Source organism: Oncorhynchus gorbuscha, linkage group LG06 (genome assembly GCF_021184085.1).
Source record: "Oncorhynchus gorbuscha isolate QuinsamMale2020 ecotype Even-year linkage group LG06, OgorEven_v1.0, whole genome shotgun sequence".
Classification (NCBI taxonomy): Eukaryota; Metazoa; Chordata; class Actinopteri; order Salmoniformes; family Salmonidae; genus Oncorhynchus; species Oncorhynchus gorbuscha.
The window spans coordinates 60,142,778-60,164,652 of record NC_060178.1 but is presented as its reverse complement, the minus strand read 5'-3'; the positions used below and the strand labels follow the sequence as shown (position 1 = coordinate 60,164,652).

Here is a 21,875-nt window from a genome sequence, read left to right as displayed (position 1 = left end):
TCAAATCTAATTGTATTTGTCACATGTGCCGAATACAACAGGTGTAGGTAGACCTTACAGTGAAATGCATACTTACAAGTACTTAACCAACAATGCCTTAAGAAGTTAAGATTTTTTTTAAAGTAAAAAAATAAAAAAAATAAAGGGGTACCGACCGGTATAGAGTCAATGTGCGGGGGCACCGGTTAGTTGAGGTAGTTGATGTAATATGTACATGTAGGTATAGTTAAAGTGACTATGCATAGATTATAAATAGAGAGTAACGGCAGCGTAAAAGAGTGGTCTGGATAGCCCGTTGAAGAGCTGTTCAGGAGTCACCGCCTGGTATAGAGGTCAGCTGACCAGCTCCGAGGTCTACTGTGTGTTTTTAGCACTTTAATGACTGTTTATATTCCAAGAAATGTCTCCTCGTAAAGAGTCCACCTGATTACAAAACTTACAAACCATTACACACATTCACTTCAACCAGTAGCTTTAAAGTGATTTAGAAGTCTGTAAAAACTGTAAAAACCTAAGAGACATAGACACCGGATGTGGAGTGGCAGAGAGAAGCCAAGGTTATACCTACTTATCACCCACTAGAAAACCCACACCTGTCATTTTATATATATATATATATATATATATATATATATATATATATATATAGTGGGGAGAACAAGTATTTGATACAGTGCCAATTTTGCAGGTACTCCTACTTACAAAGCATGTAGAGGTCTGTATTGTTTTATCATAGGTACACTTCAACTGTGAGAGATGAAATCTAAAACTAAATCCAGAAAATCACATTGTATGATTTTTAAGTAATTAATGTGCATTTTATTGCATGACATAAGTATTTGATACATCAGAAAAGCCGAACTTAATATTTGGTACAGAAACCTTTGTTTGCAATTACAGAGATAATACGTTTCCTGTAGTTCTTGACCAGGTTTGCACACACGCAGCAGGGATTTTGGCCCACTCCTCCATGCAGACCTTCTCCAGATGCTTCAGGTTTCGGGGCTGTCGCTGGGCAATACGGACTTTCAGCTCCCTCCAAAGATTTTCTATTGGGTTCAGGTCTGGAAACTGGCTAGGCCACTCCAGGACCTTGAGATGCTTCTTACGGAGCCACTCCTTAGTTGCCCTGGCTGTGTGTTTTGGGTCGTTGTCATGCTGGAATGCTCTTACCGAGGGAAGGAGGTTGTTTGCCAAAATCTTGCGATACATGGCCCCATCCATCCTCCCCTCAACACGGTGCAGTTGTCCTGTCCCCTTTACAGAAAAGCATCCCCAAAGAATGATGTTTCCACCTCCATGCTTCACGGTTGGGATGGTGTTCTTGGGGTTGTACTCATCCTTGCTCTTCCTCCAAACACGGCGAGTGGAGTTTAGACCAAAAAGCTCTATTTTTGTCTCATCAGACCACATGACCTTCTCCCATTCCTCCTCTGGATCATTCAGATGGTCATTGGCAAACTTCAGACGGGCCTGGACATGTGCTGGCTTGAGCAGGGGTACCTTGCATGCGCTGCAGGATTTTAATCCATGACGACGTAGTGTGTTACTAATGTTTTTTTTTGAGACTGTGGTCCCAGCTCTCTTCAGGTCATTGACGAGGTCCTGCCGTGTAGTTCTGGGCTGATCCCTCACCTTCCTCATGATCATTGATGCCCCACAGGTGAGGTCTTGCACGGAGCTCCAGACCGAGGCTGATTGACCGTCATCTTGAATTTCTTCCATTTTCTAATAATTGCGCCAACAGATGTTGCCTTCTTACCAAGCTGCTTGCCTATTGTCCTTTAGCCCATCCCAGCCATGTGCAGGTCTACAATTTAACCCTGATGTCCTAACACAGCTCTCTGGTCTTGGCCATTGTGGAGAGGTTGGAGTCTGTTGAGTGTGTGGACAGGTTTCTTTTATACGGGTAACGAGTTAAAAAAGGTGCAGTTATTACAGGTAATGAGGGGAGAACAGGAGGGATTCTTAAAGAAAATCGAACAGGTCTGTGAGAGCCGGAATTCTTACTGGTTGGTAGGTGATCAAATACTTATGTCATGCAATAAAATGCAAATTAATTACTTAAAAATCATACAATGTGATTTTCTGGATTTTTGTTTTCAATTCCGTCTCTCACAGTTGAAGTGTACCTATGATAAAAATTACATACCTCTACATGCTTTGTAAGTAGCAAAATTATTCAGGCCCTTTACTTTCAGTGCAGCAAACTCTATCCAGAGGTTCAGTGAGGATCTCTGAATGATCCAATGTTGACCTAAATGACTAATGATGATAAATACAATCCACCTGTGTGTAATCAAGTCTCCGTATAAATGCACCTGCACTGTGATAGTCTCAGAGGTCCGTTAAAAGCGCAGAGAGCATCATGAAGAACAAGGAACACACCAGGCAGGTCCGAGATACTGTTGTGAAGAAGTTTAAAGCCGGATTTGGATACAAAAACATTTCCCAAGCTTTAAACATCCCAAGGAGCACCGTGGAAGCGATAATATTGAAATGGAAGGAGTATCAGACCACTGCAAATCTACCAAGACCTGGCCGTCCCTCTAAACTTTCAGCTCATACAAGGAGAAGACTGATCAGAGATGCAGCCAAGAGGCCCATGATCACTCTGGATGAACTGCAGAGATCTACAGCTGAGATGGGAGACTCTGTCCATAGGACAACAATCAGTCGTATATTGCACAAATCTGGCCTTTATGGAAGAGTGGCAAGAAGAAAGCCATTTCTTAAAGATATCCATAAAAAGTGTCGTTTAAAGTTTGCCACAAGCCACCTGGGAGACACACCAAACATGTGGAAGAAGGTGCTCTGGTCAGATGAAACCAAAATTGAACTTTTTGGCAACAATGCAAAACGTTATGTTTGGCGTAAAAGCAACACAGCTCATCACCCTGAACACATCATCCCCACTGTCAAACATGGTGGTGGCAGCATCATGGTTTGGGCCTGCTTTTCTTCAGCAGGGACAGGGAAGATGGTTAAAATTGATGGGAAGATGGATGGAGCCAAATACAGGACCATTCTGGAAGAAAACCTGATGGAGTCTGCAAAAGACCTGAGACTGGGATGGAGATTTGTCTTCCAACAAGACAATGATCCAAAACATAAAGCAAAATCTACAATGGAATGGTTCATAAATAAACATATCCAGGTGTTAGAATGGCCAAGTCAAAGTCCAGACCTGAATCCAATCGGGAATCTGTGGAAAGAACTGAAAACTGCTGTTCACAAATGCTCTCCATCCAACCTCACTGAGCTCGAGCTGTTTTGCAAGGAGGAATGGGAAAAATGTTCAGTCTCTCGATGTGCAAAACTGATAGAGACAATCCCCAAGCGACTTACAGCTGTAATCGCAGCAAAAGGTGGCGCTACAAAGTATTAACTTAAGGGGGCTGAATAATTTTGCACGCCCAACTTTTCAGTTTTTGATTTGTTAAAAAGGTTTGAAATATCCAATAAATGTCGTTCCAGTTCATGATTGTGTCCCACTTGTTGTTGATTCTTCACAAAAAAATACAGTTTTATATCTTTATATTTGAAGCCTGAAATGTGGCAAAAGGTCGCAAAGTTCAAGGGGGCTGAATACTTTCGCAAGGCACTGTATATATATATATATATATATATATGAAATATGATACGATCTAAACAAGACAGACTATCTAATGGGAGAACAAGACATATATTAACTCACAACTAATGTAAACATACATTGACAGCGTAAGACATGGAGCCAGTGACCTAATGGGTCTAGCTCAGCTGGCTGTGTGGCCAGCTAGCGTAGCCTGCCAGAGAGATAGAGAATGTGAGAGAATGAGAGATGTATTACCAGGAACCCCGCTGAGTACTGTGTTAACAGACTGTCAACACCTTGTGAGGGGAGAGAGCAAGTGTGTCCCCAGAGACAGATCCCTGACTATGGAGCACATAGAGAGCAAGCAGCTGACAGGCAGGGAAATGTTGGTTTCACTGAGGATGGAGCTCCAGGATTATCTAGTGACAGTCAGAGCTATCACCTATCACCTACCTCCGTCCCATCATTATGTCCATTTACTGTCTGACGGTGTTTTTCTTTTCCATGGATCCATCATGTACTGCGTTTGTGTGTGTGTGTTTGTGTGTGTCAATGGAGGCTGCTGAGGGGAGGACGGCTCATAATAATGGCTGGATCGGAGCAAATGGAATGGCGTCAAACCATCTGTTTGATGTATTTGATAACGCACCGCCTATTCCGCTTAAACCATTACCGCGAGCCCATCCTCCCCAATTAAGGTGCCACCAACCTCCTGTGGTGTTTGTGCATGTGCAGGGTTGGGGAGTAATGGATTACCTCATTTTTAAACTGTAATTCGTTACGTTACCAGCAAAAAAATTGTAATCAGATTACAGATGCTTTTGAAAATTACTTTTAAATTCAGAAAGGAGCATTACGAGAAAAAAAATCTTTGACACTTCTCTTTTTTCTCAATGACATTCATATCAGCATTGAAAAAAGGCTCAAGTTTAAGTTTGCTCCACCTGAGCCTATCTGACCACAAGTCAGAGACCACTATGATGACACAACAAATGGGTTTGATGGATCGCGGGCAAAGAGCAGGAGTAGGCTTTTGTAGGCTACAGTCCAAGCTATGTCTTCCAGTGGTACGACTGCTGTCGGCATTCCAAAGATTATCCAACTTGAATAGTTGAGGTAAGGATGACAGCAGTGGTGTAGTCTACGGCGATACGGATATCACTCATTATTGTTATCTACATAGCGAATTGATGTGAATTACACTGTTGCTCTCTCATTTAGCCATTTGCGCCTCACGGATTGTGGTTGTTGTGGATGGCTGTTCACAAATCTAAATGTGTATTTGAACCCAATAATGATTGAATTCAAGACGTTTAAGCTGCCTATCAATCATTGTTTTTGAAACCAGTGGACAGCCAGAGAAAAATGCACTCTTTCAACAGCTGCACAGTGCTGATTCCAGTTTATGGAATAAAAGTGGGGCTTTTATTGCTCAATATAATTCATGCTGATAAAAACATTTAATCCACAGGCCTAATGGACACATGTTCAAACTCTCTGTAATGGATTCTAGGAGTAGTGGGTGGAGGAGTCAGGTGCAGAGAGTAGGGTAGTTCAAAACGTGGATCTTTATTCCAAGAACAGAGTAATGGTCACGCCAAACACAAGGGCACATAAATACCCAGTCCAACAAACAGGACGGAACTGTCCGGAAAAACGGACTCCACAATAATCCACACACCATGAACAGAACAACAAGCCTGCACAAAAGCCGGCGGGCCTACCGGGTTTAAATAGCCCAAAACAAAACCCAAACAAGAAAGAAGTTAAACTCATCAGACAAAACTAACTGAAACAGAAAAGGGGATCGGTGGCAGCTAGTAGGCCGGCGACGCGGACCGCCGAGCACCGCCCGAACAGAAAGAGACCCCATCTTCCGTGGGATTCGTGACACTCGCACACTTTTGATAGACTTAAAAGGGGCAATCTGTAGTTGCTACATCCATTTTTAGATTATATACCTCCATTGATTCTTGAAGAATATAACTTATAAATGGCTCATGAGCTTAGTTCAACTGTCACACCTCACGAGAACCCAAAATATAAGCTTGTTTTTCTCCAACGTTTGTAAATGTAGAAAACACAAACACTATATAGCCTAATAACATGGTTAAAACAATAATTTTGATATCATGGCTGGTCAGTCCTTGCATTCATAGCTCTGTCTATTAATCTGAGAGTGGTTACATCCCTCAGTTTTTTTTAAACCAAAACAGAGGCGGGAAAACTTTTTATTTTATTTTTTATTGTTAAATCTGTATCAAGATATTAAAGTGTCACTGATAAAAAATGTAACAATTGGTCTATAGCAAATGTTGAATATGCCATTTGTCACATGTAAATAGCACTTTTCAGTAGTGCTCAGTATTTATTTTTCAATAAATAGTCCTCCATGACAACAAAAAATGTAACATCCATATATGGCCAGCTATGTAAACTTGAACATTTATTTATCCTGCAATAGATGTGGTTCAATTGGTAACATACATTTGTCTTCTTCTAATGCCTCTGACCGGTTAAGTATACTAAATTAATGGAATGTAATCAGAATACATTACTGAATTTGGGTAATCCAAAAGTTACATTATTGATTACAGTTTTTATTTTTATTTATTTTCTTTACCTTTATTTTACTAGGCAAGTCAGTTAAGAACAAATTCTTATTTTCAATGACGGCCTAGGAACAGTGGGTTAACTGCCTGTTCAGGGGCAGAACGACAGATTTGTACCTTGTTAGCTCGGGGATTCGAACTTGCAACCTTTCGGTTACTAGTCCAACGCTCAAACCACTAGGCTACCCTGCCGCCCCAGGGTAGCCCAGGGTAGCCTTGATAGGTAACTAGTGAGATATATATATATATAGAGAGAGATACATACCGACAAACATGTGATTGAGGGAATGTGAGAGAGACACACAAACTCAAGGGAGTCAGGGTGGCGGCCCTTACCCTTTCATCCCTAATGCCCTAATATCCGTGCCCAGAAGGCGCCAGGCTTACAAGGCTGCAACAAGTGTGTGCCGCAGAAAAGGTGACAAGGGAGAGGGGGAGTAGAATGGAAGCTCTGAATTGCCCCTCTCTCTCCCTCTCTCTTTCTTACTCACTCTGTCTGTCTCTCTGTCTGATGAAGTCAGGGGTCATTTCAGGGTCGTCTGGCAGTCACCCAGGTTCTCATGACTCCCCCTTTCTTCAGCTCTCTATACAGCCCTGCATTGTACACTCACACACAGAGATACTACAGACTGAGGGAGAGGGACACGCACACACTCACATTCAGACAGACAGACAGTTTCAAGTTTCAAGTTATTAGACGCACACACACACACAAACACACACATCCACCCACCAACACACACCACAAACACAGAGACATCGATATCACAAAGCAATTCTAAAAAAAACTGTGACAACAAATATATATTTTTTTTTGTGAAAAAACTGGTTGAACAGTTCCAAAACATATACTTTTCACTAAGAAAGAGGAATTCCATAGAGTAGCATGGATTCGGGAAAAGTCCCACCAAATTCCCATCAGTCCTGATGCTATCAGAGGGCATTGTGGGTGACTGTCTCTTGACAATTAAGTAATCGGTACACCGTGAGCATACAGGGCACTGCCAGTGCCCGCAGCCATGCCACCCAGGTCGAGGGCATCAGAGTTTATTGTGCCTGCACTGCCCAGTGTGCACTAGACAGACAGACAGACAGACAGACAGACAGACAGACAGACAGACAGACAGACAGACAGACAGACAGACAGACAGACAGACAGACAGACAGACAGACAGACAGACAGACAGACAGACAGACAGACAGACAGACAGACAGACAGACAGACAGACAGACAGACAGACAGACAGACAGACAGACAGACAGACAGACAGACAGACAGACAGACAGACAGACAGACAGACAGACAGACAGACAGACAGACAGACAGGGCGTGGGTAAGGGTGAGTTGGAAAGAAAAAATATAAACTTCAAACTGTACCTTAGATTCAAACTTATGATCAGCTGTCTGGACAAATTTGTAAAGTTTTACTGAATTTTTTAAAATCTTTCCTATGAATTATTAGGTCCTTGAGAATGTTTTGTGGTTAGAATTTCCAGTGACACATTGGAAATTTAAAGTAATAGCCATGTGAGGGGTATCGGGGGTGGGGAAGTGGTTGAGGGGAGCGAGAAATTGGACTTCCTCTTTCCCGAAGCTGTGTCATATATAGAGAAATGAGCTGTGTATCGTTACTTACAGTAAATATCATGTTGTTTTAGTCACACTGTGTGTGTGTGTGTGTGTGTGTGTGTGTGTGTGTGTGTGTGTGTGTGTGTGTGTGTGTGTGTGTGTGTGTGTGTGTGTGTGTGTGTGTGTGTGTGTGTGTGTGTGTGTGTGTGTGTGTGTGTGTGTGTGTGTGTGTGTGTGTGTGTGGAGGCCAAACCCCAAGCATAAGCGATATAAGACGCTAGGAGGCACTCAACCATATATATATATATATATATATATATATATATATATATATATACTACAGTTGGGGCATATAAAGTATTTAGTCAGCCACCAATTGTGCACGTTCTCCCACTTAAAAAGATGAGAGAGGCCTGTAATTTTCATCATAGGTACACTTCAACTATGACAGACAAAATTAAGGAAATAAAATCCAGAAAATCACATTGTAGGATTTTTTATGAATTTATTTGCAAATTATGGTGGAAAATACGTATTTGGTCACCTACAAACAAGCAAGATTTCTGGCTCTCACAGACCTGTATCTTCTTCTTTAAGAGGCTCCTCTGTCCTCCACTCGTTACCTGTATTAATGGCACCTGTTTGAACTTGTTATCAGTATAAAAGATTTGGCTCTCGCTTTCTGTAAAAAGAAGGCGACTCAATTACCACCTCGTCGATGGGGGGATTGTGCGATAATTCTCCTGGCAGCGCTGCGCTTCCCAGGAGTCAAGTGTATCCTCTGTCGCAAGCGGAGACGGTGGCTATGGATACATATGTCTCTGAATCCCTGCGTCAAGGGGTACATTCGGCCCGCTACTTCACCTGCCTCCTCGAGTTTCTTTTTTGTGAAGAAGAAGGATGGAGGTTTATGCCCGTGCATTGACTATAGAGGTCTGAATCAAATCACTGTGAGGCGATTGAGTCAATGCATGGGGTGCGCTTCTTCACGAAACTGAATCTCAGGAGTGCATATAACCTGGTGTGCGTCCTGGAGGGAGACGAGTGGAAGACAGCGTTCAGTACCACCACAAGGCATTATGAGTACCTCGTCATGCCATACGGGTTGATGAATGCTCCATCAGTTTTCCAATCCTTTGTAGACGAGATTTTCAAGGACCTGCACGGGCAGGGTGTAGTGGTGTATATCGATGACATTCTGGTTTACTCCGCTACACGTGCCGAGCATGTGTCCTTGGTGCTCAAGGTTCTTGGATGACTGTTGGAGCATGACCTGTACGTCAAGCCTGAGAAATGCCTGTACGTTCAGCAGGCCGTCTCCTTCCTAGGGTGGAGATGGAGAGTGACCGCGTTGTAGCCGTGCGTAATTGGCCGACTCCCACCACGGTAAATTGGCCGACTCCACCACGGTAAAGGAAGTAGGGTTTGCCAATTACTACCTGGACATTTATCCGGGGTTTTGGCCAGGTTGTTGTGCCCCATTACCTCACTGCTGAAGGGGGGTCCTGTAAGGTTGCGGTGGTCGGCTGAGGTGGACAGGGCTTTTGGGCAACTAAGAGCTCTGTTTACATCGGCTCCAGTGCTGGCCCATCCGGATCCCTCTTTGGCGTTCATAGTAGAGGTGGACGCGTCCGAGGCTGGGATAGGAGCCATGCTGTCACAGCACTCGGTCACGCCACCGAAACTCCGCCCCTGTGCTTTCTTCTTGAAGAAGCTCAGCCCAGCGGAGTGTAACTGTGATGTGGGGGACCGGGAGTTGTTGGCTGTGGATAGTGTTGAAAGCGTGGAGACATTGGCTTGAGGAGGCTAAACACCCTTTTCTCATCTGGACTGACCACCACAACCTGGAGTACATCCGGGCAGCGAGGAGACTGAATCCTCGTCAGGCAAGGCGGGCATGTTCTTTACCCGTTTTGGGTTTACTCTGTCCTACAGACCAGGTTCCCAGAATAAGAAGGCAGACGCACTGTCCCTGCTGTATGACACAGAGGAGCTGCCCATGGATCAAACTCCCATACTCCTGGCCTCCTGCCTGGTAGCTCCGTTTGTGTGAGATCTGGATGCGGACATCGAGCAGGCGTTGCATACAGAGTCCGCTCCCCTCCAGTGTCCCGTTGGGCGTATATACTTTCCGTCTGCTGTCCGTGACCAGTTGATCTCGTGGACCCACACATCTCCCTCCTCTGGTCATCCGGAGATCGGTCAGACGGTGTGCTGTCTGACTGGGAAGTACTGGTGGCCTTCTTTGGCTAAGGACGTGAGGGTTTATGTTTCCTCCTGCTCAGTGTGTGCCCAGTGTAATGCTTCGAGACACCTGCCCAGAGGTAAGTTACATTCCTTACCTGTTCCACAACGACCTTGGTCACATCTGTCAGTGTATTTCCTAATGGATCTTCCTCCCTCACAAGGAAATACCACGATCCTGTCGTCTCCTCCCTCTGCCTGGTCTCCCTACAGCCCTACAGACTGCGGAGGCCCTGTTTACACACGTATTCCGGCACTACGGGGTGCCTGAGGATATAGTGTTGGATCGGGGTCCCCAGTTCACGTCGAGAGTTTGGAAGGCGTTTATGGAACGTCTGGGGGTCTCAATTAGCCTTACCTCAGGTCACCCCGAGAGTAACGGGCAGGTAGAGACAGTCAACCAGGATGTGTGCCCTGGGCCGAGATGGCACAGAACTCGCTTCGCCACTCTTCCACTAACCTCCCCCTTTCAGTGCGTATTGAGGTACCAGCCGGTTCCTCCACCGTGGCATCAGGGTCAGACCGAGACTGCTGCGGTGGACGACTGGTTTAGGCGCGCGGAGGAGACATGGGAGGCCGCACATGTCCATCTCCAGCGAGCCACACATAGCCAGAAAGCCAGCACGGACCGTCACCCCAGTGAGACAAACACTGGGGGACCGGGTCTGGCTCTCGACCCGTAACCTGCCCCTCCGGCCTGCCCTGCCGTAAGATAGGTCCGTGGTTTGTGGGGCCATTTAACCTCTTGCGTCCACCCGAGACGCAGGCGTCCCATCTAGACATCTGGAAATGCAAATGCGCTACGCTAAATGCTAATAGCACTCGTTAAAACTCAAACGTTCATTAAAACACACATGCAGGGTACTGAATTAAAGCTACACTCGTTGTGAATCCAGCCAACAAGTCAGATTTTTTAAATGCTTTTCAGCGAAAGGATGAGAAGCTATTATCTGATAGCATGCAACACCCCAAAAGACCCGCAGGGGATGTAAACAAAATAATTAGCATAGTCGGCGCTACACAAAATGCAGAAATAAAATATAAAACATTCATTACCTTTGACGATCTTCTTTGTTGGCAATCCTAGATGTCCCATAAACATCATTATTGGGTCGTTTTTTGATTAAATCGATCCATATATAGCCTAGATATCGATCTATGAAGACTGTGTGAGCAAGGAAAAATCAGCGTTTTATAATGCAACGTCATTTTTTTAAATTAAAAAAGTCGACGATAAACTTTCACAAAACACTTCGAAATACTTTTGTAATGCAACTTTAGGTATTAGTAAACGTTAATAATCTATCAAATTGATCACGGGGCGATGTATATTCAATAGCTTCACGTCTTCAAATCATGTTCAGAAATTTCTACTCCAAAACATCCGGTCGGAGACCGGAAGAAATGGGCTGTCTCTTGTTCGTTTGACCAAGAAACAAAGCCTAGGCAATTGACAAGACTGGTGACATCGTGTGGAAGCTGTAGGAATTGCAATCTCGGCTCCAGGTAATGTGGTTTCCATTCAACAATACATGCAAGTGGCGCATTGATATATTTTCCAATTTTCAGTGATCAGATTTTCCTGCGCTTTTCGATGAAACGCACGTTCTGTTATAGTCACATCCGTGATTTAACCAGTTTTAGAAACGTCTGAGTGTTTTCTATCCACACATACCAATCATATGCATATACTATATTCCTGGCATGAGTAGCAGGGCGCTGAAATGTTGCGCGATTTTTAACAGAATGTTCGAAAAAGTAGGGGGTAGGATCATTAAAATCCTGAGGAGGGTGAACGAGGTATGTTACAGATTACAGCTTCTCTCTGATTATCGTATTAACCACTCGTTCCATGTGTCTCTCCTCAGGCCGGTGGTGGCTGGTCCGCTCCAGGAATCTGAGGTGCGGGAGGTCCCTCCGCCCCCTTTGGACATCGAGGGGGCCCCGGCATACATCGTTCCATCCTGGATTCGAGACGTCGGGTGGGGGGCCTTCAGTACTTCATGGAATGGGAGGAGTACGGACCGGAGGAGAGGTGCTGGGTTCCGGTTGCCGATGTTTTGGATCTTGAACTGCTGCGGGACTTTCACGATCGCCGGCTGGATCGTCCTGCGCCTCGCCTCCGGGCCGTCCTCGAGTGTCGGTGTCGGCGCCGCTGGAGCCGCGCGTCAAGGGGGGTGTACTGTCACGACTTCCGCTGAAGTCGGCTCCCCTCCTTGTTCGGGCGGCGTTCGGCGATCGACGTCACCGGCTTTCCAGCCATCGCCGCTCCATTTTTCATATATCCATTTGTATTGTCTTGTTTCCATAAACACCTGGTTTTCATTTCCCCAATCAATCTACTTGTATTTAACCCTCTCTTTCCCATCATGTTTTGTGGATAAGAGCGTCTGCTAAATGACTTAAATGTAAATGTAATGTAAATGTGTGTAATTGTTTCTTGTTATGTGGTGTTAGTTTACACACTTTACATTTATGTTCTGTTTTTTGAGCGCGTTTGATTTATGTAGTGCTCTCATTTTTGGAACTTTAATAAAAGTATGTCTGTTCATTATACTCTGCTCTCCTGCACCTGACTTCGCCTCCAATACACCATTGACAACATTGTTAGGTTTCAGCCATATTCTAAAATGTATTAAATCATTTTTTTCCCTCATCAATCTACACACAATGCCCCATAATGACAAAGCAATAAGAGTTTTTTTATATATATCACATTTATGTAAGTATTCAGACCTATCACTCAGTACTTTGTTGAAGCTACTTTGGCAGCGATTACACCATCAAGTCTTCTTGGGTATGATGCTACAAACTTGGCACACCTGTATTTGGGTAGTTTCTCCCATTCTTCTCTGCAGATCCTCTCAAACTCTGTCAGGTTGGATGGGGAACAATGCTGCACAGCTATTTTCAGGTCTCTTCAGAGATGTTAAATTGGGTTCAAGTCCGGGCTCTGGCTAGGCCTCGCAGGGACATTCAGAGTCTTGCGTTGTCTTGGCTCTGTGCTTAGGGTCATTGTCCTGTTGGAAGGTGAATCATCACCCCCAGTCTGAGACCCTGAGCGCTCTGGAGCAGGTTTTCATCAAGGATCGCTCTGTACTTTGCTCTGTTCATATTTGCCTCAATGGTGACAGTCTCCCAGTTACTTCTGCTGTAAAACATCCCTACAGCATGATGCTGCCACCACCATGCTTCACCTTATGGAAAGGTGCCCGGTTTGATCCAGACGTGATGCTTAGCATTTGAGCCAAAGAGTTCAATCTTGGTTTCATCATGGTCTGAGAGTCTTTATGTGCCTTTTGGCAAACTCCAAGCAGGCTGTCATGTGCCTTTAACTGAGGATTGACTTCCGTCTGGCCACTCTACCACAACGGCCTGATTGGTGGAGTACTGCAGAGATGGTTGATCTTCTAAAAGTTTCTCCCATCTCCACAGAGAAACTCTAGAGCTCTGTCAGAATGACTATCGACTTCTTGGTCACCTCCCTGAAAAAGGCCCTTCTCCACCGATTGCTCAGTTGGCCCGGGCAGCCATACACTGTATAGGAAGAGTCTTAGAGGTTCTAAACTTCTTCCATTTAAGAATGATGGAGGCCACTGCGTTCTTGGGGACCTTCAATGCTGCAGACATTTTTTGGTACCCTTCCCCAGATCTGTGCCTCGACACAATCGGAGCTCTATGGACATTTCCTTCGACCTAATGGCTTGGTTTTTGCTCTGACATGACCTGTCAACTATGGGACCTTAGGTGTGTGTTCCTTTTCAAATCACCTCCAATCAATTGAATTCGCCACAGGTGGAATCCAATCAAGTTGAAGAAACATCCCAAGGATGGTCAATGGAAACAGGATGCACCTGAGCTAAATTTCGAGTCTCATAGCAAATGATGAATACATTCTAGAATAACAGTGAATACATCAAAACTATGAAATAACAAATATGGAATCATGAAGTAACCAAAAAAGTGTTATATTTGAGATTCTTCAAAGTATTTATGACAGCTTTGAACACCCTTGGCATTCTCTGAACCATGCATTTCAATTAACAGGTGTGCCTTGTAAAAAGTAAATTTGAGGAATTTATTTCCTTCTTAATACCAATCAGTTGTGTTGTGACAAGGTAGGGTTTTGCAGATGCAAAACCCATCAAGAGCTGTGATGAAACTGGCTCTTAATTGGACCGCCCCAGGAAAGGAAGACCCAGAGATACCGCTGTTTCAGAGGATGTGTAACCTTCATTTAACTAGGCAAGTCAGTTAAGAGCAAATTCTTATTTACAATGATGGCCTAGGAACAGTGGGTTAACTGCCTTGTTCAGCAGCAGAATGACCAATTTTTACCTTGTCATCTTGGAGATTCGGTCTAGCAACCTTTGGGTTACTGGACCAATGCTCTAACCACTCGGCTACCTGCCACCCCAAAAGGACAAGTTCATTAGAGTTACCAGCATCAGCAATTGCAGCTCTAAATAAATGCTTCACAGTGTTCAAGGAAGAGACACATCTCTACATCAACTGTTCAGAGGAGACTACGTGAATCAGGCCTTCATGGAAATGAACTTTAAAATAAAATGCTTTATCTCCGCTGTCAAGAGGGGTCAACTAAAATGTTTTGCTGGAAGGTGGGGCCCACCCAACCAAATCTCACTTGCGCAGGCATGTGTGTGTGTGCGAATGTGTGTGCAAGCCAGGAAGTAAGATCATATTTTAACTCCCTGTCCTGGGCCGATGCATTCCCTGGCAAACAACTCTATTTTCCTAACTCCCTCACAGGCCTGGAAACAACATTGATTTACACTCATCTCGACCTCTGTGTAATAAGTCATATCTAACTGTCAGAGACCACTGGTTGCATTCCCTTTGTCTTCATGAATCTATCTCCCCTGGACTATTACAGTGAAACTGTCCAATTCTAATGTTGCACAATGAATGAATCATCAAGGAGGCTCTCTGGGTGTGTTTGTGAGATCAGCGTGTGGAGTATGGGGAGGACCAGAATGTTTATTTGTGTCTCAGAGAGTGTGTTTGTCTCTGAATGCATTTGGGAATCTGTGTGTGTGTGTGTGTGTGTGTGTGTGTGTGTGTGTGTGTGTGTGTGTGTGTGTGTGTGTGTGTGTGTGTGTGTGTGTGTGTGTGTGTGTGTGTGTGTGTGTGTGTGTGTGTGTGTGTGTGTGTGTGTGTGTGTGTGTGTGTGTGTGTGTGTGTGTGTGCGTGCGTATCGGTGGTGGCTGGTGAATTGAAAAATACGTTTATGAGGATGGGAGACCCACGATATAGGCACAGACAGGGGCAAGCACAGAGACACAAAGCATGTTTAAAAAATCGTCAAAGACATAAATCACTTTTGCCTAAAACATTTTTTATAGTAGAATATTAAGGGGAATGGGAATGAGAGGGCTACTTACACCGTGTTGAGAAGGGATCCCAGCAGTGATTGCATCACTGGAGGATATGAGGCATGAGTTGAGGTGTTCAGAGGCTTGACTTCAGTGCAGGACAGGGGTTGAGGTGGTCACAGACCTCAGGGAGCTCAACACTTCCACTGAGGACAGGATTTTACTGGGAAGACAAAAAACAACAACACAACACAGTTAGACAAAAGAGCTAAGAATGAGTCCAAGCAAGGAGTAAAATTATTGATGTGTATGTTTAATAATTAGATTGTGTTAATTGCCGGTCTACTATGGTATGTATCCAAACATGAGAGGGCTACAAACACATATTATGTAGTAAAATATTATGGGGAATGGGAATGAGAGGGTTACTTACACAGTGTTGTTAAGGAATCACAGCAGTGATTGAATGAGGGTATAAGACATGAGTTGAGGCAAGGGCCTAACTCTGTGTCAGATATGGGGGGGGTCAGGGTCATTGGGTTCCAGTGTCAACACCCGTCCGGGGTATGTGAAATGGTTGTTTCTGGTGAAGTTTGAAGGGACAATACACCCCAAAATATCCTGATTGGTCAATACACCCCAATCCCAATTGAAATAGCAACATTTTTCTATAATACTTTAAACTTTTTTCCGATTCTTAACATGTTCAGAAAGTCACCACCACACCCCTTCTTTAACTAAATTAACTAAATTAACCAATCAGTGTGGCATAATGCTCAATCAGAAGACTTCAAAATAAACCAGTCAGTCTGGTGCCATGCTCAAGCAATAGACTTAACTTCTTCGAGATAGGGGGCGCTCTTTTAATTTTTGGATAAAAAACGTTCCTGTTTTAAACAAGATATTTTGTCACGAAAAGATGCTCGACTATGCATGTAATTGACAGCTTTGGAAAGAAAAAAATTGGATGTTTCCAAAACTGCAAAGATATTATCTGTGAGTGCCCCAGAACTAATGCTACAGATGAAACCAAGATGAAATTTCATACAGGAAATACCTGACACGCAGGCGTCCCATCTAGACATCTGGAAATGCAAATGCACTACGCTAAATGCTAATAGTACTAGTTAAAACTCAAACGTTCATTAAAATACACATGCAGGGTATTGAATTAAAGCTACACTCGTGAATCCAGGCAACAAGTCAGATTTTTAAAATGCTTTTCGGCGAAAGCAAGAGAAGCTATTATCTGATAGCATGCAACACCCCAAAAGACCCGTAAGGGACGTAAACAAAATAATTAGCATAGTCGGCGCTACACAAACCGCACAAATAAAATATAAAACATTCATTACCTTTGACCATCTTCTTTGTTGGCACTCCTAGATGTCCCATAATCACTATTGGGTCTTTTTTTCTTCGATTAAATCGGTCCATATATAGCCTAGATATCGATCTATGAAGACTGTGTGATAAACGGAAAAAAATAGCGTCTTATAACGTAACGTATTTTTTTAATTAAAAAAGTTGACGATAAAATTTCACAAAACACTTCGAAATACTTTTGTAATGCAACTTTAGGTATTAGTAAACGTTAATAAGCGATCAAATTAATCACGAGACGAAGTGTATTCTATAGGGGTACGTCTTGAAATAATGTCCGGGTAAATCTCAACCAAAATATCCGGTCGGAGACCTGTCTCTTGTTCGTTTGACCAAGAAACAAAGACTAGGCAAATGACAAGACTGTTGACATCGTGTGGAAGCTGTAGGTACTGCAACCTCAGCCCCATTTAATGTCGTTCGCCTATAACAATGGGTTGAAGTGGCGGATGGATATATTTTTCCATTTTCAGTGATCAGATTTTCCTGCACTTTTCGATGAAACGCACGTTCTGTTATAGTCACAGCCGTGATTTAACCAGTTTTATAAACATCTGAGTGTTTTCTATCCACACATACTAATCATATGCATATACTATATTCCTGGCCTGAGTAGCAGGGCGCTGAAATGTTGCACGATTTTTAACAGAATGTTAGAAAAAGTAGGGGGTAGGAGTAACAGGTTAAAACTTGTTTTTCAACCACTCCACAACTTTCATGTTAATAAACTATAGTATTGGCAAGTCGGTTAGGACATCTACTTTGTGCATGACACAAGTCATTTTTCCAACAATTGTATCTGTATCGCAATTCCAGTGGGTCAGAAGTTTACATACACTAAGTTTACTGTGCTTTTAAACAGCTTGGAACATTTCAGAAAATGATGTCATAGCTTTAGAAGCTTCTGATAGGCTAATTGACATCATTTGAGTCAATTGGAGGTGTACCTGTGGATGTATTTCAAGGCCTACCTTCAAACTCAGTGCCTCTTTGCTTGACATCATGGGAAAAATCAAAAGAAATCAGCCAAGACCTCAGAAAATAAATTGTAGACCTCCACAAGTCTGGTTCATCCTTGGGAGAAATTTCCAAACGCATCAAGGTACCACATTCATCTGTAAAAACAATAGTACACAAGTATAAACACCATGGGACCATGCAGCCATCATACCGCTCAGGAAGGAGACACGCTCTAGAGATGATCGTACTTTGGTGCGAAAAGTGCAAATCAATCCCAGAACAACAGCAAAGGACCTTGTGAAGATGCTGGAGGAAACAGGTACAAAAGTATCTATATCCACAGTAAAACGACTCCTATATCGACATAACCTGAAAGGCCACTCAGCAAGGAAGAAGCCACTGCTCCAAAACCGCCATTAAAAAGCAAGACTACGGTTGGGGACAAAGATCGTACTTTTTGGAGAAATGTCCTCTGGTTTGATGAAACAAAAATAGAACTGTTAGGCCATAATGACCGTCGTTATGTTTGGAGGAAAAGGGGGAGGCTCGTAAGCCGAAGAATACCATCCTGACCGTGAAACACAGGGGTGGCAGCATCATGTTGTCGGGGTGCTTTGCTGCAGGAGGGACTGGTGCACTTCACAAAATAGATGGCATCATGAAGGAGGAAAGTTATGTGGATATATTGAAGCAACATCTCAAGCCATCAGTCAGGAAGTTAAAGCTTGTTCGCAAAGGGGTCTTCCAAATGAACAATGACCCCAAGCATACTTCCAAAGTTGTGCTTAAGGACAACAAAGTCAAGGTATTGGAGTGGCCATCACAAAGCCTTGACCTCAACCCCATAGAAAATGTGTGGGCAGAACTGAAAAAGCGTGTGCAAGCAAGGAGGCCTACAAACCTAACTCGGTTACACCAGCTCTGTTAGGAGGAATGGGTCAAAATTCACCCAACTTATTGTGGGAAGCTTGTGGAAGGCTACCCAAAACATTTGACCTAAGTTGAACAATTTAAAGGCAATGCTACCAAATACTAATATTCGGTGTATGTACATTTCTGACCCACTGGAAATGTGATGAAATAAATTTAAATTAAATAAATAATTCTCTCTACTATTATTTTGACATTTCATATTCTTAAAATGAGGTGGTGATCCTAACTGACCTAAGACAGGGATTTTCTACTATGATTAAATCTCAGGAATTGTGAAAAACTGAGTTTAAATGTATTTGGCTAAGGTGTATGTACATTTCCGACATCAACTGATGGTTCAGTGAGGGTAAGGGTCATCAGCTGATGATACAGTCATATATTAAAGGTGCTCCTTCTCTGGTTCAGGCTGCTGAAGAGCTCCAGACTTCTTTTCATTCACTACAGGCCTCCCTTTATGGTCTCAAACTGGTCTTGAATGTACACAAAAACAAGTTCATGACATTTACCAGAGTTCAAACTCTGCCAGAGAAGGTTAGCATTGTCACATCTGGTGGCTTATCTGTTGAAAAAGTGTCATCCAACAAATACCTAGGTATATGTTTGGATGAGAAGTTGTACTTAAAAGTTCATATTGATAATCTTGTGAGGAAGCTTAACTTGAAATTTGGTTTTAATTTTCGTAATAAGGCTTGCTTCCTGCTTATGGCTGGAAAGAATCTTGTTCAGGCCACTTTTATCTCTGTAATTGATTATGGTGACTTGTTGTATATGCATGCAACCTCCTCTGTCTTACAGAGACTGGACTCTGTTTATCATGCATCCTTGCACTTTATTACAAATGGCAAATCAATCACCCACCATTGCACCTTGTGCCAAATGGTAGGTTGGCCCTCACTTTATAAGTGCAGAAAGCTACAATTGTATGTGTTCATCTACAAAGCCCTTTTGGGTAAACTCCTGTTTTACCCGGTCTGCTAGGTGGTTGCTACTTAAAGTCCCCAGGACATTCACAGTATTAGGCAAGACTGCCTTCTCTTCTTGTGCACTGGAGACATGGAATAGTCTACAATCCATGCTTCATCTAGATATGTTAGTGCCACTGAATGAATAAAAAATATTAATGGAAGAGTCTGTGTAAATGCTTTTTTTTAGGCTGGATCATATTCTATTGCTGTATGTTTTTATTCGGTTATGTATTGATTGTTGCTGCTTTGGCTAGGTATCTCTTGAAAAATAGACTTTTCCTGGTTAAATAAATCTTAAATATTTTATTTACAGATATTTGTATTTATTTCATGTAATATTTTATATTCTTGTCTATTATTGTTCTGTACTATCTCATGTATTTGTAATTTGTGTGTGGACCCCAGGAAGAGTAGCTGCTTCATGTGCATTAGCTAATGCAGATCCTAATAAACTAAACTAAACCATGTAGATCTATGGAAGGGGGTGAGGAGCATGAGCCTCCTACGTTTTGTATTGAAGTCAATGTAGCCGAAGGAGGACAGAAAATAGCTGTCCTCTGGCTACACCATGGTGCTATCCTACAGGGTGCTGTTGAGACTGTTGAGACTATTGCAAAACAGTTTGTTTTATTCAGGGTTTTGGAACATGACTATATTTAGTATAGTTGTCACATGCTGGTCTGAACATTTGAACATCTTGTTCCTGTTATAATTTTGTATGTTTCTATTTTAGGTTGGTGAGTTGGGGTGGGCATTCTATGTTTTGTTCTTGTGTTTATATTTCTATGTGTTTGGCCTGGTATGGTTCCCAATCAGAGGCAGTTGTCAATAGTTGTCTCTGATTCCGAACCATACTTAGGTAGCCTGTTTTTCCACTCTTGTTTGTGGGTGGTTATTTTCCGTTTCAGTGTTTTCACCAAACGGGACTGTTTCAGTTTTCCTTTATTCGCTTGTTCATTTGTTTTCTGTCTCTGTGTTCTGCACCAGACAGAACTGTTTCGTGTTGATCTATTTTTGTTATTTTGGTTGTAGTGTTCTGAGTTAAAATAAATATACATCATGAACACGTACCATGCTGCACTTTGGTCCTCTTCACCTTCTTCAACCCACGACAGCCGTTACAATAGTTCTATCTGAAAAAAAAAACATTTTAGTAGGATGTGGTGGCTCCTCTGTGGAGGCTCCTCTGAGGAGGGGCCTCCACTGGTGTGTGGGGTGTGTGTGTGTGATATAATTATTGTCAACCTAAAATATTGTCATATCATCATAAATACAGTTTATGGGTTTTATACAAATTGTCTATATAAGTAGCCTCTAAAATCAGATCAGCACCCCTTCTCTGAGACACTTTGTGGATACGGACCCAGGTCAGTTTACCCTCACTGAGCCACTAATGGAATGTCACTTCTTGGTGTGAGATGGCACATACACAAAACTAACTTGGTATAGTGGGACCACATCTCCCAAACACCAATAAATGATCAACTTGGATTATTTAGGTTTAGATGGCCATGGCCCCATGCCGTGAGTCCTGACCTACAAAAACAATGGTGGTCAATCTGTAAATTTGATTCTTGGATTCCAATAAAGTATTTAAGTGTGTGTGTGTGTGTGTGTGTATGCTTTCATGTGAGCGAGACACTAATCAATCCAGGACTCTTACCACCAGTATCTTCCTCACTATCACTGGAAGCACGAACACTGAATTCTTACATATGTCGTTTGGAGCCGGGGACAACCAGAACTTGTGTCTTATCAGTGTGTAGTGACAGGTCTGATAATACTGCCTCCAGGGCAGCATGTCTGAAAGCTGAAATGGACACTGTCCTCCCTCCTAAACTCATCTCTGTCTCTCCCCTCTCTCACCCACTCCATCTCTATTCCTCTTTAGCAGACTCCATCTATCTTCCTCCCTCATCTCTCACCCACTCAGTCTCTCCTCTCCCCTCTCCACTCGACCCCCTTTTCCCTCTTCCACCCCTACCTCACCTCCACCTCTCTACACACACATCCCCTTCTCTCACCCCTTCCATCTTCCCTCTCCACCCCTCTAGACACAACCCCCCTTCCCTCCCTCCCTCTTCCCCCCCTCCTCCTCTCTCTTTATCTTCCCCTTATTATCAGGGGAATGTGGTCAGGGAGGTCAGGGCTGCTGGTCAGAGTCAGAGGTCAAGCAGTGGAGCGACCAGTTTCTCACTCTTTGAGACTTTAATGAACCCCTTCAGACCTGGTTTATCTGGCACTGGGGTCTGGGGCAGTGGTGTACCGCGCAGTTTCGCCGGTCCCCCACAACTTCTT

At 43.3% G+C, this 21,875-nt stretch overlaps 1 long non-coding RNA gene across 1 annotated transcript in view; it reads right to left on the bottom strand.

Moving 5' to 3' along the window:
• Window positions 1-21,502, bottom strand: part of LOC124038171 — an 86,050-nt gene extending 64,548 nt beyond the window's left edge. The window contains exons 1-2 of the long non-coding RNA XR_006839314.1: window positions 20,649-21,502; window positions 15,406-15,559 (exon numbers count right to left, since the gene is read on the bottom strand). This is a non-coding gene — a long non-coding RNA (uncharacterized LOC124038171). The remainder of the gene's footprint in view (window positions 1-15,405; window positions 15,560-20,648) is intronic.
• Between the last annotated feature and the right edge of the window lie 373 nt (window positions 21,503-21,875).